The 26,227-nt window shown below is 35.9% G+C and overlaps 1 long non-coding RNA gene and 1 pseudogene across 1 annotated transcript; both read left to right on the top strand.

The window, feature by feature from the left end:
* The first annotated feature begins 8,150 nt into the window (after positions 1-8,150).
* LOC132098556 (probable methyltransferase-like protein 25) lies at positions 8,151-21,571 on the top strand (annotated as a pseudogene).
* A 1,213-nt stretch (positions 21,572-22,784) lies between these two features.
* LOC132098826 (uncharacterized) lies at positions 22,785-23,707 on the top strand. Its single transcript, XR_009422978.1, has 2 exons — positions 22,785-23,168; positions 23,286-23,707. It is a non-coding gene; the product is annotated as an uncharacterized LOC132098826 (long non-coding RNA).
* The last annotated feature ends 2,520 nt before the right edge of the window (positions 23,708-26,227 follow it).

The following is a 26,227-nucleotide window of genomic DNA, read 5'->3' as shown; positions in this document are numbered from 1 at the left end:
TGAGGGAGTATCCGGGAGTGTGGATGGAGCAGATGTGCGTGGAGGTGAGGGAGTATCCGGGAGTGTGGATGGAGCAGATGTGCGTGGAGGTGAGGGAGTATCCGGGAGTGTGGATGGAGCAGATGTGCGTGGAAGTGAGGAAGCAGACATGCATGGAGGTAAAGGAGCATCAGAATTTGTGGATAAAGCAGCAGATGTGTGTGGAGGCGAGGAAGCATTAGGGTTTGTGAATGAAGTAGCAGATGTCTGTGGAGGTGAATTAGAGGAGGTCATCTGCATGTTAGATGGTACCTGGTGATGCGTGATGGAAAGTAAAAGCTGGGTTCATTTACCATGATTTAAAAGTTGCTTTAAAGTGCAACTAAAATGGCATTGTTAGTCAGGACTTTTTTAAAAGAGAAGAAAAAAGTATATGCATTTATGTATTAAAGCACTTGCCATTTTTTCATTATATTTACAAACTAACAAACTTACAAACTATTTCATTTAATTTCCTCTTCTTTACTATTTTTTAAATATTTAGTTTATTAGTTATATATTCATTTCATTTTATCTATGTATTCTATTCACGGACGTAGTGTCCGTGACATCACCCATATGTTTTTAAAGATAGTTTCTGAAACCCTGCTGTCACCTTCTTGACCGCACATCATCGCCCATCACTCACGTATATCCAAAAATGGGTAAAGAAACATGACTTGGTTAAAGCTGAAGTGGCTGGTTGCTGAAAGCACGCTTCCACCTAGCTCGAATCAAGTGACAGCAGTGGCAATTCGCCCATCACTCAAGTGGCCATGCCTTTAATTATGCAGAACTTTAAAGCTTAATATGATTTAAACGGATGAGTTACAAAAAAATTCACCCCCTCACAGTATTAAATTAGCTATACAGAGCAATAACAATTTTTGTACCAGGCTGTAAGCATATTGTTTTCTGCTCTAAAGATGGCCATTTTAACATGGAGGTCTATGGGGATTGAATCCCTTTTGGAGCCAGCCTCTAGCGACCAGTTAATGAATTGCAGTTTAAGTCACTTCCGTATTGGCTTCATCAGAGAGATCGGAAGGTTGCCCCTAGAATATAACATGTTCATGTTTCATGTATAAAAAATCTTTCACACAATTGACTTATGTCTATACCACTGTTTTCACAGTTCTAAATATGGGCTGATGCATTCCTTGTTCTATGAAGTCTCAGAAATACGCAACGAGTTCTGATTGTGTAGCTTGTTTAATGTGTTGTGATTGGACAGCAGTTTAGCCAGAGCCATTTGAGCTTAACTCTCTAACGTATTCCTGTGGGCGGAGTGTAGTTAATATTGAAGCTAAAATTGACGTCATTCAACAAGGAAGTAAAGGGCTGTAGTCCAAACCGGCCGTTCATTGTAGGCTTTGAAAGGGGAATTATGTTAAAGAAAATATATGACTTGGAATTGAACTTTGAGCTTTATCATTTTGCAGGTATTATTTATGCTCTAACAGCAACATAACACGCCAATTAAAGTTTGAAAAATGGAAGCAGGAAAAACTGGACCTTTTAATATCGTTTAAATCTGTTGGCACTGTATAGGTTACACAAGTAGATATTCAGCACCTTTACATAGCTTGACATACCTGATACACCTCAGCCAATGGTATGACATACAATCTGCTCTTTCCAATGGCCATCTTGAGCTCCATAACAGAGGCAACTTGAACTTTTTGTAGTTTCTTGCCTCTGTCAGCTCTGGCCAATTCAAAGCCTACCCAGTTCAGGCTTACTTGTGGGTAGCACTGACAAATATAATGGTTAAATTCAGCTAGACTCCAATTGAGCTGAATTATGGAAAACTTTTGTTGCTCCATTTCATGCACTGGCCTCCCTATTAAAAAAATTCTGAGTTTAGGCATGTTCCAAGCTAAAAGAAATCTGACAGATATAAATAAAACTGGTGTGGACAACATTGAGGTAAATATCATAATCATTACATACAATTTTAGAGAGTAACAGAAAGGCTACAGCTTAAGTGTTAACAACAAGAGTTAACAAAGAAGTAAACTGATTGTTGCTGATATTGTTACATAACCAAACAAGTCATTAGGGCTGCTCAATTAATTGAGAAACTAATTGGGATTGCAATTACATGTGAAACAATTACATAATTGTCAAACACCTCAATTACAGCTGTCATTTTGTACTCATTTTTGTGCGTTTCAGGAGTATGTTTGGGCACCAAATACAGTGATGAATCAGAGATTTTAAAATTATAAAACAGGTTGACGTGTCCTTTAGCCATTCATTTTGGATTTTTAACTAACTACTGAACTCCCATAACTATTTGTTATTTACATTATATTATTTAGTTTTGAATGTTTCTACATTTATCATACAAACTGTTTCTTAGAAAGACATTTGAAAATGTTAATGTAAAATCTATTTTTCGGCAACAATTATCACAATTACAATATTAATGTGAATAATCTGCAATCTGCATAATATGATGAATCGAGCAGCCATACAAGTCATGAAATAAAAAAAATCATAAAAGAGTTTACCTAATCCATTTTGTGACAGCCGAACACGCTCATTAGCTGAAGGTAATTTGGAGACACCAGGTCCTGGAAGTAAAAATATACTGACATGCCATGTTGGTCTCACTCGTCTTCCTGGCTGACCTATTGCAACATGAAAAGTAAACTACATAATTTCAGAACGTCATTAATACATTCAGTTAAAGCACCCAATCTCTGGATTAATTGATGATTAATTAATTCATTTGAATGGATTTATTTAACAAAGGAGGAAAGAGAATCAGAAACAACAGCTTGATGTCATAAAACATTTGTATTCTGTCTAAATTGTTTATATAATGTAGCCTAAGTATTAAGTTAAACTTGACTTGTAATATAAATCATTTAATGGGCTTGTTTTCGGGTAACAATTTTCTTTGAAGCCTTTGGTAACGTGGAAACACGTAAGTCTGTTATATCCAGGGGTTTAATTGTGATTTGTTATGTTTGGGTGCTCTGTGGGGAGGGGGGTTCGATGGGGTAACATGTTTAATACTAATGACAGCAAAGCCACTGGTGTGTTTCACTAATGTGTGTCACTATTTTAAAAAGAACATCTGGGGGTGATGTCCCTGACAGGGATTTGCTTAAACCAGGACTAGGCCTGAGCGAGACCTTCAGCCTATGTGCTGGGGCTTAGCTCGCAAGGCCCCGGGCAAATTCAAACTCTCTGTCTATATAACGTTAGCAGTTCAGAAATTTGCAACATTGGACACTCTTTCTTGCCTTGTTGCAGGCGCTTGATATGTGCAGATACGCTTGCACGGTTATGAAAGAGAGAGACGGAGACAGAGCGAGAGGCTTTATCAGGCATTAACGTCAGGGGCGTAGCCATCTTTTCAGAAGTGAGGGGGACAGAAATCACACACATACACACACACACACACACACACACACACACACACACACATATATATATACATATATATATATATATACAACCCGAATTCCGGAAAAGTTGGGACGTTTTTTAAATTTTAATAAAATGAAAACTAAAAGACTTTCAAATCACATGAGCCAATATTTTATTCACAATAGAACATAGATAACATAGCAAATGTTTAAACTGAGAAAGTTTACAATTTTATGCACAAAATGAGCTCAGTTCAATTTTGATTTCTGCTACAGGTCTCAAAATAGTTGGGACGGGGCATGTTTACCATGGTGTAGCATCTCCTTTTCTTTTCAAAACAGTTTGAAGACGTCTGGGCATTGAGGCTATGAGTTGCTGGAGTTTTGCTGTTGGAATTTGGTCCCATTCTTGCCTTATATAGATTTCCAGCTGCTGAAGAGTTCGTGGTCGTCTTTGACGTATTTTTCGTTTAATGATGCGCCAAATGTTCTCTATAGGTGAAAGATCTGGACTGCAGGCAGGCCAGGTTAGCACCCAGACTCTTCTACGACGAAGCCATGCTGTTGTTATAGCTGCAGTATGTGGTTTTGCATTGTCCTGCTGAAATAAACAAGGCCTTCCCTGAAATAGACGTTGTTTGGAGGGAAGCATATGTTGCTCTAAAACCTTTATATACCTTTCAGCATTCACAGAGCCTTCCAAAACATGCAAGCTGCCCATAACGTATGCACTTATGCACCCCAATACCATCAGAGATGCTGGCTTTTGAACTGAACGCTGATAACATGCTGGAAGGTCTCCCTCCTCTTTAGCCCGGAGGACACGGCGTCCGTGATTTCCAACAAGAATGTCAAATTTAGACTTGTCTGACCATAAAACACTATTCCACTTTGAAATAGTCCATTTTAAATGAGCCTTGGCCCACAGGACACGACGGCGCTTCTGGACCATGTTCACATATGGCTTCCTTTTTGCATGATAGAGCTTTAGTTGGCATCTGCTGATGGCACGGCGGATTGTGTTTACCGACAGTGGTTTCTGAAAGTATTCCTGGGCCCATTTAGTAATGTCATTGACACAATCATGCCGATGAGTGATGCAGTGTCGTCTGCGAGCCCGAAGACCACGGGCATCCAATAAAGGTCTCCGGCCTTGTCCCTTACGCACAGAGATTTCTCCAGTTTCTCTGAATCTTTTGATGATGTTATGCACTGTAGATGATGAGATTTGCAAAGCCTTTGCAATTTGACGTTAAGGAACATTGTTTTTAAAGTTTTCCACAATTTTTTTACGCAGTCTTTCACAGATTGGAGAGCCTCTGCCCATCTTTACTTCTGAGAGACTCTGCTTCTCTAAGACAAAGCTTTTATAGCTAATCATGTTACAGACCTGATATCAATTAACTTAATTAATCACTAGATGTTCTCCCAGCTGAATCTTTTCAAAACTTTTTAGCCATTTGTTGCCCCCGTGCCAACTTTTTTGAGACCTGTAGCAGGCATTAAATTTTAAATGAGCTAATTAAGTGGATAAAAGTGTAAAATTTCTCAGTTTAAACATTTGCTACGTTATCTATGTTCTATTGTGAATAAAATATTGGCTCATGTGATTTGAAATTCCTTTAGTTTTCATTTTATTAAAATTTAAAAAACGTCCCAACTTTTCCGGAATTCGGGTTGTATATATATATATATAACATATAACATTTCTGTAATCTATATAACCTACTAGTCAACAGTTTTTTTAGCAGTAAGATTTTTAATGTTTTGAAAGAAGTCTCTTCTGCTCACGAAGCCTGCCTTTATTTCATCCAAAGTACAGCAAAAGCAGTAGCTAATATTGTGAAATATTTGTACTTTTTAAAATGACTGATTATAACTATTTGAATATATTTTAAATTTAATGTATTCCTGTGATCAAAGGTGAATTTTCAGCATCATTCCTTCTGTCTTCAATGTCACATTAATCAGAAATCATTATAATATGATGATAATCAATATTTAAAACAGGTGAGTAAATTTTTTTCAGCATTCTTTGATGAATAGAAGGATCCACAGATCAGCATTTATGTGAAATAAAAAGCTTTTGCAACATTATACACTATTTGTTTTGTTAAATAAATGATAGAAATTAATACTTGTATTTAGCAAGGATTCTTTAAATTGATCAAAAGTGATGATAAAGACATCATTTTACAATTTCAGATAAATGCTGCTCTTTTTAACTTTCTATTCATCAAAGAAACCTGAAAAAATTATACTCAGCTGTTTTCAACATTATCATAATACGAGTTGTTGTCTTTTCTTTTTTTAGCAGCAAATCAGAATATCAGAATTATTTCTGAATTTTTCTCTAATTTCTAGCTTTTAATTGGCTTAGAAATCTATAAGTGCTGGACATTAACAAATAATTATGATTTGTTTATATACTACAAACACTTTTTATCACATAATAAGGCAGAATAGTTTCTATACTGTAATAAATGCTATGTCAATTAGCACTGCATTGTTCATATACTTTATTTATCACCTGCTGGAGATTTTTTTGGACTTGAAAAAACAAACAAACCCGAAAACAGCTGTTTTTATTCAGCGATAGATACAGAGGGTTGGTCTGGGAACGCCCCCGGGAACGCCCCGTCACGTGATGTGAATTTAGCCCGTGGTGGAAAACATTGCGTTGGCGCCAATTGAAATACACGGGACAATCACGCCGATGAGTTGCTGTGTCGTTTTCTGTACCTCCAATAAACTAACAAATTATGAACTGAAGTTCTACATCCTTCCTAATAAACATACAGAACCGGAAAGGATGACAAAATGGCTACAAGCAATAAGTTGTGAGGATGATCAAGGGAAGTTGTGGAATCCCAAGACTAAGCATGTGTATGTGTGCAGTCGGCATTCATCACAGACAGGCTATATTAACATCGTGTTCATTATTAACGCTATCAAAACTGTGTAAGGTTGTTTCAGAAAGTGGCATGCATATATAATTAGCCTTTATAGACTCGAGACTCAGAGACGAGACTCATTTAATGTTAGTGATTTTGCATACCTTCACTTCGGGATCTACAAAATAACTGCCTTGTTGATGACAAAATGTTGGGTTCCCCTGACCGCTGCAACTCTTGGCGCACACGGGAAACTGCACTTAAAACTCGATCAAGGGCAGATATTGCAGACTGCTGCCCTGCCTCTCCACCGTGTACTTCGTCCATGTCGACTGCGGGCGCCAGTTTCCCGCCTGCCTGTTTATATACCCCAGTTGAATATGCATAAGGCACGATTAGCATAATGATATGTCGCCGAATACAGAGCTCTGTAATGCAATTGTTACTAGTAAGAATTGCTATTGTAGAGCTCTGTAATTCAATTTGTACTAGTAAGATTGCAATTACAGAGCTCTCTAATTCTAATTGTTACTAGTAAGAACTGAATTATGGAGCTCTGTAACTTAATTCTTACTAGTAACAATTCAATTAGAGAGCTCTACAATTGAATTCTTACTAGTAACAATTTGATTATAGAGCTCTATAATTGAATTACAGAGCTCTCTAATTGAATTGTTACTAGTAACAATTATGATTAGATAACTCTGTAATTCAATTGTTACTAGTAACAATTGAATTAGAGAGCTCTGTATTTCAATTATAGAGCTCTGCAATTACACATATCTTTAATGTGTATTTTTACTAGTAAGAATTCAATTAGAGAGCTCTATAATTGTAATTGTTACTAGTAACAATTCAATTAGAGAGCTCTATAATCCCAATTGTTACTAGTAATAATTGAATTACAGAGCTCTATAATTAAAAATGAATGGAAGTCAATGGAGACATATCACTAGTAATAAATGAATTGTAGAGCTCTCTAATTGGAATTGTTACTAGTAACAATTGAATTAGAGAGCTCTATAATCATAATTGTTACTAGTAAAAATTGAATTATAGAGCTCTGTAACTGTAATTGTTACTAGTACAAATTTAATTGTAGAGCTCTATAACTGTTATTGTTAGGCTACTAGTAAAAACCGAATTAGAGAGCTCTACAATCATAATTGTTACTAGTAAAAATTGAATTATAGAGCTCTATAATTGTAATTGTTACTAGTATAAATTAAATTATAGAGCTCTTTAATTTAATTGATACTAGTAAAAATATAATTACGACGAGTAACGCTGGAACGTAAACGGCTTTCCATACAGATCCTGATATGACTACTTATGTCTTAAATACTGAGTCAACAGCTGCTGCTCACGCTAAATATTATCACTGCCCGTGAACAATAGATGAGGTTAAGCACTTTCTCTCCATATCGTTAAGTATCTCTAATGCGCACACTGTGGAATTTTACACGAGTGATGTTTGGAACACGCTCCTGTGTGTGAGTCCAGAGGAAGTGTTTGTGTGCTATCAGTTCCTCACAAGACCGCGTGAGGGCGATAGAAGGTAAGAGGCGCTCAATCTGATTCCTGCATCCTTTTATTTTATTATATATATATATATATATATATGTATATATATGTATATATGCATTTATGTGTATATATATATATATATATATATATATATATATATATATGTATATATATATGTATATATATATGTGTGTGTGTGTGTATGTATGTATGTATGTATATGTAGGCTATATGTGGCTTGTTTGGCCAAATGCTGTCGAGTCAAACAGGTAAAAACAAATTCAAATGTAGTTTAGTTAAAAACAAACTGAATTTCATCTTTTTCATCATGTGTTTCTTCATCTCAGATGATAGATGTGGGTTCATGGAAAGGCTACCTGTACTTCCATCTGTCCATGCTGTTCAAACAGCAATTGTTCGGATCGACTCCTCCAGCACCAACACACATGGAGCTCATGAGAGGAACAGGAAACTGAAGAAGTTCTCCAAAGCCTATCAGAAACTGGACCGAGCCACTAAGAAACAACCTTTGGACAGTGAGGATGGGAGTAAACAACACAGCAGAAACTTTGAAAACAGTGATGGCCACAAAGACTTAATTACTAAGGAAAATAAAAACTTTATGGCTCAAGCTGAAACCAGTGCTTTATCAAAACAAGTCACCAGTGATTTATCCACTTCAGATAATGCTGCAGAATGTCCATTAGACCCAAATGATTCAGATTCAGGAAGCAGCTTCCTCAGCATGCTGTCTCTGGATGTCATAGAGGACGTCTCTCCCTGCGTCCACCCCAGCCAGCTGAGTCTGGAGGAAAGAGAGAAGAGGAAGAGAGAGAATCTGCAGAGGAAAGCTCGAGAAGAGAGGGGGAACGACAGAGACAGCAGCCTGTTTTCCCCTGGCCTCATATATCAGTGCAGAAACTGAGCTCGACACACTGATCACAGAGCTGGAGGTGGAGAGAGGTCATAATACAGGGGGCTCTGACCAAGGGTAGGCTATAATATATAAAAGGGTATAATATATAAAATTTGTAAAATAATAATAATAATAATAATAATAATAATAATTAATTTATTATTAATATTATTTAATAAAAAATAATTATTTTTTCACTATGAAATAATTAGCAAATACATGACAAAAAAAATGTTTAAATAAATGTTTTGAAATATAATAAAAATAATAATAATAATAATAATGTGTTTTATTCATGTGTTATTCATGAGTAAAAATTGTGTACATGTAAAACAACAGTAATAATAAATAATGCAAATAATGTAAACCAACAGTAATAATAATAATAACAATAATTTATTAAATCAATTGTTTATTTAATTATTTATTAATAATAATTATAATAATTAAAATGTGAAAATTATATATATATATACAGTGTTGGGAAGGTTACTTTGGAAATGTAATAGGTTACAGATTACAAGTTACCCTGTTTAAAATGTAATAGTAGTGTAACTTTTTCAATTACTTTATTAAAGTAATGTAACTAATTACTTCTGAGTACTTTTTGATTACTTTTCTAAATTTGTGAAAATTAAAGAATAATAAATAAAAGCATATACATCAACTTAAATACAGTTATCTAATAAGCATGTGACGTATTCTGTGTAATAAACTCCTGAAACATTGGTGTTTTTTTAAACTGCTGTTTCTTTGTATATGATGATAGTTTTCTCAAAATAAGTAAAATGCACATGAAGTGACACAGGGCAGTTCTAGAAATTATGTTTATGTGCTCGTGTACTCCTATATTGAGGCAGCAGAGGTTTTAAACACTGCGAGCTTCAGTAGGCCTATGTGTAGTAAATGAAACCATGTCTTTGCCATTAATTTACAGGAGGGGCGGACTGGGAAAAAAATTCAGACAGGAAAATTCAAACTCATACAGACAAATTCATGGACAAAACTATTTTTTATCTATTTTAAATCTTTAATTTGGGGACATGCAAAATAATTAAAAGTTCTCTCCTGAACTGCACCTTCACTTCCATTTTTCTCTTCAGTCTATTTATTTTGCGCCGTTATCCATCTCTCTCATGACTTTAATACTCAAGATTGAACAAAACTATACTTTACAATACAATACTCTACAATACTACAATATCTTTATAGAAAAATCCTAATACTGTACACGAGTCATGTTTTTCCCTTACAAAAAATTACCATGCTTTTATTAGCCTATATAAAAGTAAAATAACCTTGTTTAATTTTTTTTTTTTTTTTTTTTTTTTTTTTGCAAATGGATTTGTATTTATTTTTAAATAAATACATTTGTAAAATAATTTTACATTTTTGGTTATCACAGTTAAACAATAGTAACCATTTTCTCTGAATTTATAGTTTAATATTAATATGTTAATTTTCGTAAGGGTTGTTTTGTTGTCTGTCGTAGCTCCCCCTAAACCTATAAAATAAATCTGAATTTTTTTTCAGCTAAATTACTACTGTAACATTACAACAGATAATAATGATGTCCTTTATGTAGTATTTTGAGTGATGACTGATGAGCAACGTGCTGCTGCTGCTTGATTAAAAAAACAAAGACAAAAAAGCATCTTTACAGATGAAACTGACCTGAAACCCTGAACAGGAGTTCTGCTTCTCTCTCTCTCTCTCTCTCTCTCTCTCTCGCATTGATTACTCTGAGTCTGATCCAACCCGTTTGGCGGAGGCGCGGAGAGCGCGCGAGTCATGACTACAATTCATGACTTATTAGAGATTTAATTATCAAATGGCGGATTCGCAAATGATCGCTTTAGTACATTCGGCAGGCAATTATACAATAATGATATTAAATAGTGGGGCAAAATCGGCTGCCAGGCCACCAGGAATTGTCCCGGTTCTCCCGGTGTCCAGTCCGCGCCTGATTTCCACAGACACGCAGAATGTGCAAGTCATATATTGCATTTTTGGGGCTTTATATTCACAGACACTAGTCCATGTCATGTTTTGATTCAAGTGTACTGACCTACTTTTGATTTAGTCATCCAAAATATGGCATATTCCGTCCGCGTTAGGCATTCCGTTTTTATGACTGGATTCTACGAACCAGACTGTGTTTCCGCATCCCGGAAATTATTAGGGCGGTATGTCTCAGAATAGTCAGCGCAATTTGGTAAAGAAATCAGTTAAATCGGTATGTGGATGTGTGTAAATATTCAAATGTAATCCCCTTTGTAATCGTTAAAAATTTAATAAGTAACTGTAATTTAATTACTCATTTTTTCGTAGTAACTGTAACTAATTACAGTTACAATAATTTTGTAATTAAATTACGTAACGCCGTTACATGTAACTAGTTACTCCCCAACACTGTATATATATATATATAATTATGGCTACTACTATGTGAATTTGTGAATTAATTTCATATGACATTCTCTTGTGGTCAAATAACTCATGTATACTAAACTCATATAAAAGCACAAGAGAAACTCTGTGCTGTAATAGTGTTCCAGCTGTGGGCTTTGATTATGGAGCTGAAGTTGTTCCATTGCTATTACAGTTCAGCGAGATGCCTGCTTATCATAATCATGTTAATTAGGTGAAATTGTGCTAAACATGGAGAGGGACCTGGTTGTGTCAATAGCAGATTATTTTTGATCAATGATCAAAGTCTCTGTTGATTTCTCTAAATGACCTTTTTTTCTTTTTTTCCCCCATCTCTCTTTTCTCTGTCTGGTGTCCAGGATGTAGTTCTGGTTGACCTGCACACATATGGAGATTTGGCCCCCAGCACTTATATGCAGATATTCAGGCCAAACAGGAGCTGTGTGCTGTTTGCAGTGTGAGCTACTGCTATCACCTGCTCTCTGAAGAGTTTGATCAGGACAGACAGGGTAAGAACACTTCCTGTCACACACACACACACACACACACACACGCACACACACACACACACGCACACACGCACGCACACACACACACACACACACACACACACACACACACACACACACACACACACACACACACACACACACACACACACACACACACACGTGGGCAGATTGTGTCAGAATGTGTCAAAATATACATTTAATGTAGGATCTAGAAAAAATCTTATCGTGATTAAACCGGAAACATGTAAAGTAAATGAACAAAAACAATCTTTAAAGTTTGGGCTCATAAATATTAGATCACTCACACCCAAAGCAGTTATTGTAAATGAAATGATCACAGATAATAGTTTTGATGTACTCTGCTTGACTGAAACCTGGCTAAAACCAAATGATTATTTTGGTCTAAATGATTCTACTCAACCAAACTACTGTTATAAGCATGAGCCCCGTCAGACTGGTCGTGGCGGAGGTGTTGCAACAATATATAGTGATATTCTCAATGTTACCCAGAAAACAGGATACAGGTTTAACTCTTTTGAAATACTTCTGCTAAATGTTACACTGTCAGACATGCAAAATAAATCTAATGTATCTCTTGCTCTGGCTACTGTGTATAGACCACCAGGCCGTATACAGAATTCCTAAAAGAATTTGCAGATTTCTTCTCAGACCTTCTAGTTACAGTTGATAAGGCGCTAATCATGGGAGATTTTAATATTCACGTTGATAATACAAATGATACATAAGTACTTGCGTTTACTGACCTAATAAACTCTTTTGGAGTCAAGCAAAATGTCACCGGGCCCACTCATCGTTTTAATCATACACTAGATTTAATTATATCTCATGGAATCGATCTTACTGCTATAGATATTGTACCTCAAAGTGATAATATTACAGACCATTTCCTTGTATCGTGCATGCTGCGTATCACTGATATTAACTATATGTCTCAGCGTTACCGTCTGGGCAGAACGATTGTTCCAGCCACCAAAGACAGATTCGCAAATAACCTGCCTGATCTATCTCAACTGCTATTTGTACCCAAAAATACACATGAATTAGACGAAATGACTGGCAACATGGGCACTATTTTCTCTAATACATTAGAAGCTATTGTCACAAAGCGCTGGACTTTTGGTAGTTCCTAGGATAGCAAAGTCCACTAAAGGAGGTAGAGCTTTCTCACATTTGGCTCCCAAACTCTGGAATAGCCTTCCTGATAATGTTCGGGGTTCAGACACACTCTCTCTGTTTAAATCTAGATTAAAAACGCATCTCTTTCGCCAAGCATACGAATAATGTATCTCTTAAATTGTAAGTGTAGTTGCATCTGATCAAATGTGCATTCTTATTCATTAGCTTGGGTTAAACTAATTTTACTTTGTTGGATCAGCAGCTATGCTAATGATGTCTCAATTTTGTTTCTATATTTTGCTATGGGATTTACACAGGGCCGTATTAAGACAGTGTGGTGCCCCTGGGCACTAAACCTCAAAAGCACCCCCCCCCCCATCAGACATAATCAAATAATCTCAAATGTAATTTATTAACTTGTCCAACTACCGTATTTTTCGGACTATAAGTCGCACCTAAGTATAAGACGCATCAGTCCAAAAATATGTCATGACAAGGAAAAAAACATATATATGTCGCACTGAACTATAAGTCGCATTTATTTAGAACCAAGAGAAAACATTACCGTCTACAGCCGCGAGGGGGCGCTCTATGTTTTTTTAGTGCTAGACTACAGGAGCACTGAGCAGAATAGAGCGCCCTCTCGCGGCTGTAGACGGTAATGTTTTAACTTTAACTTCAATGGTAAACAGGAAGAGTGCAGTCAATCGCTTCTGTGTCATTGTCGTCCTGAGCTCATTTCTCACTCGTTTAAAAAAAAACTTTCGATCCCTGAAATATTTTGAATTGTAACTAAACGTTTCTTTTTAAACGTTTTAAACTTTCTTTTTGCAAAACCACTCAATTGACGTCTGTCCATTTTGATCCATTTTCTGTAGCCGTTAAAAAAAATTACACATTTGCGTGTACTTGTTGAGGACCAACTCAACTCTGACAGATTGGGGACGGAAGGGGGGGACTGATAGTGGTCATGTAATCTCTATTTATTTATAATTTATTATTATTGTGGTTGTTGTTAAGTTAGTTTTCATAAACGAGTTATGTATGGTCTTTCAAGAATTTCAAGTTAATAATAAAACAATTTACGAAAAATATTTTTAAAGCTTGTGTCATGTGGTGCCCCCCTAGTTGTTGTGAATGGTTGGTGCCCCTGGGCACTGGCCCAAGTGCCCATATGGATTATCCGGCTCTGGATTTACATCGCGTGGTAACTAGGATTTACACAAGCTCCAGTCTGGATCCAGAACACCTGAGAAGAGATGATGCTGACCATCAGAGGACCTCAGATGATGCTAACCCTGAATCAACAAACAGAACTAACAAATATTGCTACAAATGTGATTGCATCATATAAAAATTATTACTTAATAATGTTAATAATGTTCATCGTTCATCGTCAAATACGTATGAACGTAATTCATTATTTAATAATACTCCTATCATAAGAAAAATTTACTAATTTGTAACTATAAATTTTATTTATTTTAATGAATTGTAAAATCATTATTATTATTAATTATTATTATTATTATTATTATTTAAAGTTTACTAGGCTCCAAAACAACTCCATTAGTCTCCACTGACTTTCATTGTGTGGACAAAAAGCACTCTTGTTTTTCAAAATATCTTTGTTTGTTTTCTGCAGAGAAATTAAGTCACATAGATTTGTAACAACATGAGAATAATAAATGATGGCAGAATTTTTATTTATAGACTTGGTGTTAGTTTTAAGAGAGCATGTGGTTTCTGTCTCTCTCTCTCTGTCTCTCTCTCTCTCTATCGCTCTATCTTTCTCTTAGACACTTTCTCATAAAGCAGACAGCACAGAAATGATTGGAGTGCCTTCAAAATGTGATATTTTGATCACATAATTACTGTGCTATGAAGCACAGCAGGGCTTCAATAACATCTCATTGTCTTTTAAAGCCTGGTGATCACATCACAGGCTCTCGATTGCTGCAGTGATAGAACTAAAACACATGAAGTGTTTGCAGAAGTTGGACTGACATCACAAACACTCTCCCCTTCTACACAGACTGTCTGTTTGATCACTAACTCAAGAAGAGGCAGTACAGCCACATGCTGCACAACTCCTTGTTCAAGCTCTTGTTCTGTCCAGGCTGGACTATTGCAGTGCCCTCTTGGCAGGTCTTCCATCCACTTCTGTCAAACCTTTACAATTAATCCAGAACGCAGCAGCAAGATTAATTTTTCATGAGCCAAAAAGAACACACGTCACACCTCTGTTTATCAATTTGCACTGGCTTCCAATAGCTGCTCGCATAAAATTCAAGGCATTGATATGTGCCTACAAAACTACCACGGGCTCTGCACCCATTTACCTAAATTTGTTACTTCAGACTTATGTGCCCTCAAGCTTGCATTCTGCAAGTGAACGTCGCTTGATTGTGCCATCCCAAAGAAGCACAAAGTTACTTTTACAGACTTTTAAATTAAATGTTCCCTCCTGGTGGAATGACCTCCCCAACTCAATCCGAGTCCTTAGCCATCTTCAAGAATCGGCTTAAAACCCATCTCTTCCATGCTTATTTGACCCTCTAACTCTAGCATTCTCTATTCTAATTCAGTTCTTTTTGTATTCTATTTTCTTTTCATTTATTATACAATTATATAAAATAAGACCTCTAACACTAGCTTGCTCTATTCTTTTATATATCTGTTTTCTTTTTATTTATTTTATTATTTAAAAGCACTCGCTACGTGTACTGTGTTTAAGCTAACTAAGACTTGTTATAGCACTTACAGTATCATTGCTCTTTTGTTGTTTTTGATTGCTTCTATTGTCCTCATTTGTAAGTCGCTTTGGATAAAAGCATCTGATAAATGACTAAATGTAAATGTAAATGTAACGTGGTGTTTCAGCATGATGATGTCAGAGCGGCTTGGTTTACAAGCACGTTTGTTCTGAAGAAGAAATGAAATTTAGTCTAACAGTATCCCACAGATTTATGTAGATTTTGCATAGAATTTAACTTGCTTGAGCAGAATTAACTGCTATGTTTTTTTTTCCTTTTGACAGCGTAATACTTTTTACATAATATCTCCTCTCAGGGCTTGCATTTGCTGACTCAGTTCAGAAGAGCCCACGCAATGTCTTCTACTTCAACAGAAAACAGGAAGTCCCACCCACAAGCATCATTTGGTTAAGCAGTCACTTATTTATAGTGATTAAAATATTTTCATTTTCATATTTTTTATATTTTCATTAAAAAAAATACACACTTCAATTCAATAAAAATGTTAACTGAAGATCCTTCAGTTTAATACCTAACAACAACTGATTTCCTCAAGTGTTGAAGTTCATTCACATTTAACCATTTCATAATGAAAATGCTGATATTGTTTTGCACACTGTCCCTGCATTTTCTTTATGCACAGCTCATAAATTTTTCAGGCCTGTGCTGGACTCTGGATCCTGTTCAGTTTGGCATGGTTTAGATTAGCATGATAGCTGGAGTAAACCGTGTTTATGTGCATCACCAATAGTCCTCAAACCACAGCGTGGGTCTTGTTTGAGTGGCATGTGTTCAACAGGTTCTCATCCACATAATGTTTAGCTTTCACTTTTAAAATGCAATAAAAATTTGGGGTTGTTAAGATTTTTAATGTTTTTAAAAGAAGTCTCTTATGTTCACCGAGGCTGCTTTCATTTGTTCAAATATAAAACAAATACAGTATTATTGTGAAACATTTTTATAATTTAAAATAAGTTTTCAATTTTAATATAATTTAAAATATAATTTATTCCTGTGATGCAAAGCTGAATTTTCAGAAGGCTTTAGGCTTTAATCTTCAGGTTCACATGTTCCTTCAGAAATCATTATAATAAGCTGATTTGCTGCTCTAGAAACATTTCTTATTATAATCAAAGTTGAAAATGGTTGGAAAAAGTTTTACATGATTCTTTGATAAATATAAAGTTCAAAAGAACAGCATTTATTTGAAACAGACATATTTTATACTTTACTGTCATATTTGATCAATTTTAATGCATCCTTGCTCACTACAAGTATAATTTCTTTTAAAAAGTGAACAGTATTTTTATGTTAAAAGCTGTTTGATTTCATCTGTTTTTGTGTTGTTTTGTGGCTGTTGCTCAGGGTGTGATGATAGTGTGTGTGTGGTTTCTCTGTGAGTCAGTATCTGAAGGCTCAGGCTTGTTTCTGTGGTCGAAATGCCAGGATGTCAGCTTGTCTCGTAATTCTGGTTCACATGTCACAAATAGCATCACATTGCCCGCGCATCTTCAACCACATCCTTTGCTTATTAGCTGATGAATCTTACATAACATTTTAACTCTAAATATACAATATTTTAGGTGTTTTTTTTAGATGAGCACATAATGCTATTTAACTTGAAGGCAACTATCAAACAATGATATCATGTGTTATCACAAGTTTTTCAGTTCAAGCTCGTTTCCAGCTCTTCACAAACTCTTTTTATTCTCCTCTCAGGTTCTGGAGAGAGTGTCTGCTGAAGGAGGGGTGAGTATTGTTCCTTTCATATATCATATCAGTATTAATACATTAATTAAAAACCCATTTCTCCTGCAGAATTTGCATAAAAAGAGGGCAGTCTCATGCGATTGAGGCTGTTTGCACAACTGATTGTAATGTGCTGGTCAAGCTTGAATGCCAGAATGTACAGCAAATGTGCCTATGCATATTTGTCTGATTTAATTAGATGCACTGTGTATTTTAATAAGATTTTTCTTCTTTTAAATATGATTGAAAGTTCAGAGGTGAAGCAGTCTGTATGAACTTAATCTCTTTCTGTCTTCTGCATGCCTGATTGTGTGGATGACATAATTGTCATTTTTTTAGTTGCCACAAATGGGACAAACATTTCAAATGAAGTAATTAAAAATATAAGTAAACAAACAAACATAACCAAGGAAGCATGAATTGTGCAAGTAAGCAGCTTTGAAATGAAAGAAAATTATTTGGATTGTGGTTACAAGGATTTCTTGTCTGTTTCAGCTGCCTGTGGAGTCACTATTTTATCGGCCAGTTCTTCATGTTATTTTACGGGATCACTTTGATTCCTTTAAAATATATTTATACTAATTGTTGGCAAAGCAAATCTTCATGACTTAAAGAACCATATTGCCAACTATTGAAGGTTTGGCAGTAAATTATAATTCAATAAAAAAATCCAATAAAATAAAAAGTCCTGGCTTTGAAAAACAGTCTGTAAAAACAGAAACACACTCTGCAGCAGAATCAACTCTCAGTCAAAAAAATGCGCGATGACAAATATTGAGCTCCTACACTGTTCCCCTCCAAAAGACCAGGATCAGATATCTCTCACCACATCATCAGCTCATTATACAGAAAACAACCACCTGTCTTTGTTTTAGTCGCCGGAGAGCTTTAGTAAACTAGAGGAGAGAATAAAGAGGCCAGATTCCCTCTGGTCCTTCCTTCTGTTTTGCGGAGGATGAGAAATGTTTATTGAGACACTTGATCGTGGCTGTAGAGAGCAGATCTGACTCAGTGCTGACTGCAACTTGTGACTCAAACCCTAAAGCCCTGTTTTCAGGTTTAATAAGCTTCTGTGAGTCAAAGCCAAACCATCAGGTTACAGTAATGTGCAAGTCAACAAGGAGTGCAAAGTTCACCCTCTACATGTGACTTACTGTCTGTACATTCAGTTTTTAAACTACATTCAATTCAATTTTATTTTATTTGTGTAGCGCTTTTTATGAAACAAATCATCTGATGGGTATTTAATTTTCTATTGGCAGTGAGTAACGTGTTGGGAGCATGTTTTCCAAAGCCTCGTCGTTTGTGGACTGAAGAGCACTTTGGAAGCTGGATCTGGATGACACCACAGTAATAACCAATGTTCTCATGTTACATTTAATGTTTTCTCAGTTTGCCCACATACAGTATATCTGAATTACACAATAAAACTAATGACATGAACAGACTAAAATATGTTTGACACCCAGGGAAATATGGGAACAGATAGCAAGAGAAAGGCTTCACCTGGCTCACATCGTGTCAGTGGACTTTCTTTCCCCTGATTTTGAGAATTCTGTTAAACAGTAAAATAATGTATACTGTATTATATTTTATATAAATATATTATTTAATATATTTTAAAATGTAATTTATTCCTGTGATGGTATAGATGAAATGTATGAAGTTCTATGAGTCACATAATATGCTGATTTGGTAAACATTTTCCAATAATATACATAAGATTTTAACTAAATAAATTAATAATATTAAATAATAATATTATTAATATTATTATAAATAATATTTAACTAAATATATTAATAGATTTATATAAATATATATTATTTTCCTATACATTTCTATATATATATATATATATATGTAACTTTTTTTACTTTGCAATAATAAAAAATGTTATGTTCAATATGTTCATTCTGTTAAGCTGTAAAATATAACAATATAAAATATTACATATATAAAATATGTTTTTATTTTGCAATATATGTAAAAAAATTTCTAAAGTACATATATGTTATATTTATATAAACATATTTACTTGCAATATAATTTCGGGATTAATAAAGTTTTCTCTCTCTCTCTCTCTCTCTCTCTCTCTAATATCATTTAACATAAAATACAATGACAGTGATATTCAGAGCTATCATGAACACTACAGTCCCAGAATGAATGAGATGGTGGCTTTTAACATGCTGAGTATGACAGAGAAACTTATATGTCCTTTATTTTTATTATAAACTTCATATCTGTCTTTTTTCATCTTCCTCAGTTAAAGTCACTTTGGCTCCGTGTATAGAGGATCTCATCCTCCTTGAACGACTTTGCTACTTGAAAGAGCAGGTAACAAACCATTTTTAGGACAGATAATAGAACTTGTGCATTTAATCCTCTGCTGTATGTTAATCCCTTACATTTGTGCATGTTAAGATGTTTATTCCTCATATAATTAGAGAAGTGTGAGGGGCTTTTTGTTTCAGTCTTTACTTCAAAACCACAACACAGTTTGCCCAAGTCAACAACTTACTCTCACAGCATTTATACCAAAAGACTTTAACCACATAAAGCAGATCCAAAAATAAAAAACAAATATTGTTTTTGCTTTTTTCAAGATTTCTAACAGGAGGTTTTAATTTACATGTCCATTTCCTTCTTGCCCACTCAGCTGTCTGTGAAGAACGTTAGACTGAAAATTTAAGCCATGACAATCATGAATCATTTTGTTTATACTCACAAAACAGTGACAGCAGGTTTCTGTGGGATCAATTTCCACGTGATACAAGGGGTCACTTATCAGTTGTGTAATGTAAAGCAAGTAAAAGTCAGATCTGTGCTTTCTTTTCTATAGAGGCGTATGATTTGTGAATATCAGACATTAAAGGGCTTGTCAGCATGATAAGGTTTCTCACTGACGACTCTGTGAACTCTGTTAACCACATTGAAATCAGAGTTTGCTTTACAGTTTGGCATGTGGAGGGTTTTATTATAAACCATTTCATAACATGGTACTCTGGGTGTGCTGCCAAGTACATTAATGTGCTTTGGTCAGTGATTATGAAAAGCTGTAATATGGATTTTGGATTGAAACAAGCTGTGCTCAGTTAAGTTGATAATTTTGATCAGGTCCAATACTCTTTTTACTTATGGATATGCTGGGAACTTGGTTTAACTAGATTTTTTGGGGAAGTCGTGGCCTAATGGTTAGAGAGTTGGACTCATAATCCAAAGGTTGTGGGTTTGTGTCTCGGGCCGTCAGGAATTGTAGGTTGGGGGACTGAATGTACAGTGCTCTCTCAACCCTCAATACCATGACTGAGGTGACCTTGAGCAAGGCACCGAACCCCCAACTGCTCCCAGGGTGCAAAAATGGCTGGTGTGTGTGTGTGTGTGTGTTTACTGCTGTGTGTGTGTACGTTTGTTGGGTTAAATATACTGTAGAGCACGAATTCAGAGTATGGGTCACCATACTTGGCTGTATGTCACGTCACATCACAAACTGATGGTTCATCCGAAATAATATATCCTGAGTGGATATAGAAGCACAAGCAGGGTTGAGAACAAGTGTAACATGATTCCTGAACTAACTGATCTTATGATCTGCTTGTTTTTAGTGAATCAAAACCATATGAAGTGACCAGGTAGTCTGATTCTCAAATGAATTACTCTCATGAGTCTGAAATTTACAGCACAATCAGTGTATTCTGATTCCCGAACAAATTATTATTTTGAACATGTTCTTGTTAGTGAGTCAGAAATATACAGCTTGACCAGTGTACCGATTCCTGACAAACTTGTCAGGTCTTGTGATAAGAAATATTTTTTAACTTTTAGAACACAGTATCAGGCGCTGCTTATGAGGTGTTAATTTTTGTTTAATTTGTACAAGGTGATTCAAGTGTGATTTGTAGAAAAGCAGCATAAAAGTACAGCCCTACACATAACTGTCAGTTGGGCATAAGCGAATCGTATGAAAACACAAAAATTTGATTTCATATTCATATAAATTATCAACCAATTTGCCAAAATGTGCAAAAATTCTGAATTATCATATAAAGTATTTTTGAACTTGAGTGCCTCGTTGCAAGGTGCAACATTCAACTATAACAGCTGTGTGTTTTTAAAAAATGAATAAAAAAAGCAGTGCAGTTGATTTTTGAATGCTACTTTTCTTTGCTGATTTAGCTGTGTGGACATCCAGGCCCTGGCAGGTCTGTTTGAGAAAGAGATGAAGAAGGAAACGAAGGAAGAATCAATGGGGAGCCAGTGAAGCAGGGAGGAACACAATGAAAAGGGAAATGATGGGAAAAGTCAATGGGAGCCAGTGAAGCATCCGGATAGGAGGAAGCAGGGATTAACCACACAATTTTCTTTATCAGGCATCAGCGCTTTATAGGGAACTGCATGGGTAAAGAAAGAGAGAGAGAATGAAGGCAATTGGAAGAAAAGAGAGGAGCGATTTATCTTTTCATCAGTGATTCAAAGTGACTAACAGGATGCACAGATGGAAAATACTCTGTTATTATTTCTCTCTCTTTCAATCTCGTCTATTTCTCCCTCGCACTCAAACATATGCCAATCTCATCTAGAATGACGCATGATGAGCTCCATCTGAAAATAATCAGCTTCTTTTTTGTCTCACTGTATGAAGTGTTAACAGGATTTTAGGAAATAAATTAATGTCTGACTAAAGGACGTACATGAATTAACTGTCTTCAAGTTCTTTCACTGCATGCTCTATGCATCATGGGCCTCAATCCAAATTTGATTGTAAAAACCAGTGATATATATATATATATATATATATATATATATATATATATATATATATATATATATATATACACATAATTTTTAATTTTTTTCCAGTTGTGGATGAAAATGTAAACAAGTTTTTGTAATGTGTTTCCTATCACAAATTGGACAGCAATGTAAAAGGTTTCAGATTAAAATGTTTTGCACTGGAAACATTTTCCCATAATATCCTCACTTCCTTATTTGAGTCAGGATGCATGCAAACTAAAACAAAATCTCTCATTAGACGAGCAGCATTTTACATGACACATTTTTTATACATATAACATATGGATGGCAGAACTAAAGAGACACTTGATTTATAAATTTAATTTAGTGCAGCTCTTCAATATTCTATGGGGCAACAGGTTGGAAACAGATTTTGAGAAATTCAGCTTTACATCACTTGCTCATGAATGGATCCTCTGCAGTGAATGGGTGCCGTCAGAATGTGAATTCAAACAGCTGATGAAAACATCACAATAATCCACAGGTAATCCATTTTACCCTCAGCTGTGATAAAAAAGTCTTTCCTGAATTATAGCACGCACGCACCACACACACACACACACACACACACATACATATATATATATATATATATATATATATATATATATATATATATATATATATATATATATATATATATAAATTCTTTATACAACAGGAGCTCTGAAAAAGAAAATGACACACATATTACAATCACTGCTTTACGTAGAAACGTATTGTCCCATTGCTTTTTTAATTGTATACTTTTCAGATTGACATCTATTCTGTCTGACTGTGCATCTGTACTTATAAGTTCAGAGCTTGTGTTGATCCCTGAAAACAGCAGTTGTCCTCCAGTGGGGTTGATGGTCAAGGGTCAGCAGCTTGAGGTCAGCGGGATGGAACAGGAGTGGAGTGACCACACTGGGGTACAAATGATCTCCTGTGTCTCTCGTTCCTGTGTTTGACTCACACAGATTCACACATGCACTGAACAGGGTTTGCCCCAGCTGCTCCTCTGTGGGGATTTTAAGAGATCCACATGCAAAAAGCACAACTCACCACAGGTAAGTGGCAAACATCTAATTCATCATCTACACTTCCTTCAAAGCTGGTTATTATTACATAACAACAGTTCTCAAATTTGATTGGCTGAATGGCGTTGTTTTCTAGGAGTTTTCTAGGGTCTACAAGCCTCCGGGACGTGATCTGCTGTGTCTGATCTGATTTTGAGCTGGAATTTCCCACTGATTCAGTGCTTATGGACAGATGTTGGTGGAACTGGTTAACAATTGAACTAGTCTGGAGGTAGAGAATGAAGATGGAACCTCTGTGAAGTTCTGCTTTGGACAGAAAAGAGTCTTAAAAGTGTTAAAGAATAGTAAATTGCACAAACACAGAAGAAATGGTGTTTTTAACATGATGGATTGTATTCTTCTGAAAGCAATGATCCTGTTGTATTTAGGTGATATTTTTATCCCCCAACGGAAATGTCTTTTTTTAATGACTTTTAAATAGAGTTGAGATTGTTGTTATGCAGATATTTAATATGCCTTTTAATTTATTGTTAATAAATGAAAATTTTGTCACCTACAGTGGTTGTTAACTTGAATTCTCAGAATCTCTCATCTCTCAGACCTCAATGTGTTATGAAGCACTATTATTTTGCTTTGTCTAATGTCAGGCTTTTTAACCAGAGCAGTTTACTACAATAAAAATGTATGCTTGACCAGAAATAAAGTCATTAAGAATTTTATTATAAGAAAAACTATAATTTCTATAATTACTATGAAATACTGTATTTCTGTTCCAGTAAGCGTTCAACACTGAGACACTGTCAGACTTATCAGCTCGTTTCTGGAATAAGTGTTTGCTGCCATCTATTGGAAGACTAACGCATTGCAGGATAAAATGCACCTTGCAGTCATTAGAATATTTTTTTTTTTTTGCTACCATCTTGTGGTTGAGTAACACATTGCTACATTCAACGCACAAGTGCAACTTTAATACTTGCTGTAGTGAATGAAAGCGGTTTATTTACAATAAGACATTGATTTTTGTACTATTTTTCTAATAATAAATATTAAAATTGTTAAAATAATAACAATTATAATAATAATAATAATGCCAGATTAGGTTACAGGGTTGCAAATTTGTTAAATTTGGGAGTTATATGTTGTTATTTTTGAAGATATATATTCATCTTTTTTTCATATAATTATTTGTTAAACATGGTTCAGTGGTTGAGCTTAATGATTGCAGTTAACACTATTGAGAAAATTGAAAAAGATTATTTGTTTTCATGTTATGCTGTAAATTGTTATTTGCTGGCTGTCACAATTTATTTTTAAGGAATTTTCATTTATTTATCGTATGAGGGATATATATGTTTAAAGTGAGCAGTTATCAGTCTCTGTATCTCAGCAGGTGTTGATGCTGTAAATATCCCAGTGTGCTTCCTCTCTCTGAAATCTTTAATGTCTCCTGTATGATGTGTGTCTATTTTTGCCTCTGGCAGGTGTGTGTGCACATCCTCACTCTATATGAGTCTCTATATGGAGGAGGAGCACTGACGTTAATTTTATATATATGGTGAAAATCAGAAATGCCTCCTCTGATTTGACACTGATTGTGTTTGATGATTTCCTCTGTTGCAGGGGAGAAATTGTGCTGCGTGTTGAGCTAATGAAAATTGCTGGGAAACTTCAGTCCTGTAACTTTCCTGCAGAGTTTTGCTCCAACCGAACTGAACCAAAGTTGCCCAGCCATGTTCTAGAAACGTTTAATACAGGGGTGTCAAACTCAATTCCTGGTGGGCAGGAGCCCTGCACAGTTTAGTTAAACACACCTGAACCAACTAATCAAGTCCTTCAGGCTTATTTGAAAACTACATGTGTGTTGGAGCAGGGTTGCAACAAGGACTCCAGCCGTCCAGGAATAGACTTTGACACCTCTGATCTAATAGCACATCATTTCCATGAGTACTTACAATCATTAATGCACTTCCTTACAGTTTTATTTACTGCGTCTCTGCTACAGCTATTATTATTATTATTAACAAAAATTATTTAAATGATCTATGTTGTTTCAGAAGTCCGACTGGTTGGAGGTTCTCGCTGCTCTGGGAGGTTAGAGATCCTTCATGATCAGACGTGGATGTCAGTGTGTGACGCTGTCTTTGACCAGCAGGATGCAGAGGTTGTGTGTAGAGAGCTGGACTGTGGGGCTCCTGTACAGGTGCTGGGAGCAGCTGCTTTTGACAAAGGAGACGCTCAGATGTGGACACAAGAGATTCAGTGCAGAGGAAATGAATCTCAGATTCAATTGTGTCCAACTTCACATGACATACAGTGCTCTCAAGAAAACAGTATGGGATTGATATGTTCTGGTAAAATGTCAATGTTTAACCTTTAATTAAAATTAATTTATTACTCAACATCTATTAGTCAAATTACAAATCACATGCTGCTAGTGTTTTACAATTGTCTCATCCATGTGTAATTTCCTTGCATAAAAGCGAATCATTTCAATGTTCATTTTGTATAGTTATGATGCAAAAACAGTTGATAAGTCCTAGATTTGTCCTAATCCAGTGGTGCCTGGGGCAGAAGAGCGATGGGGAGACAAGTTCGAGAGCGAGTTCAGCTTCCTGAAAGCCTGATGGATGAAGCTGTCCTTCAGTCTGCTGGTCCTGGCCTGGAGACTCCTCAGTCTCCTCCCTGATGGCAGCAGACCGAAGAAGCTGTGTGACGGGTGAGTGGAATCACCTGTGATGCATAGGGCTGGGTTCCATAAATGTACTGGAGGGAGGGGAGAGAGACACCAATGATCTTCTCAGCTGCTCTCACTATGCGTTGTAGAGTCTTCCGGCAGGACGCGTTGCAGGCCTCATACCACACAGTGATGCAGCTCAACAGGACACTCTCGATGGTGCCTCTGTAGAAGGTGTACATGATTGGGTGCGGGGCTCTGGCTCTTCTCAGTTTGCGGAGGAAGTAGAGACGCTGCTGTGATTTCTTGGCCAGTGCTGCGGTGTTGTCGGTCCAGGAGAGGTCCTCTGTGAACTTGGTGCTGCTCACTCTCTCCACGCTGCTCCGGCGCTTCTGGTGTAAACACAAGCATTGAC

The sequence above is a fragment of the Carassius carassius genome, chromosome 22 (genome assembly GCF_963082965.1).
Source record: "Carassius carassius chromosome 22, fCarCar2.1, whole genome shotgun sequence".
NCBI classification, from domain to species: domain Eukaryota; kingdom Metazoa; phylum Chordata; class Actinopteri; order Cypriniformes; family Cyprinidae; genus Carassius; species Carassius carassius.
The sequence above is the reverse complement of the archived record's forward strand: the minus strand, read 5'-3'. Positions and strand labels throughout refer to the sequence as shown.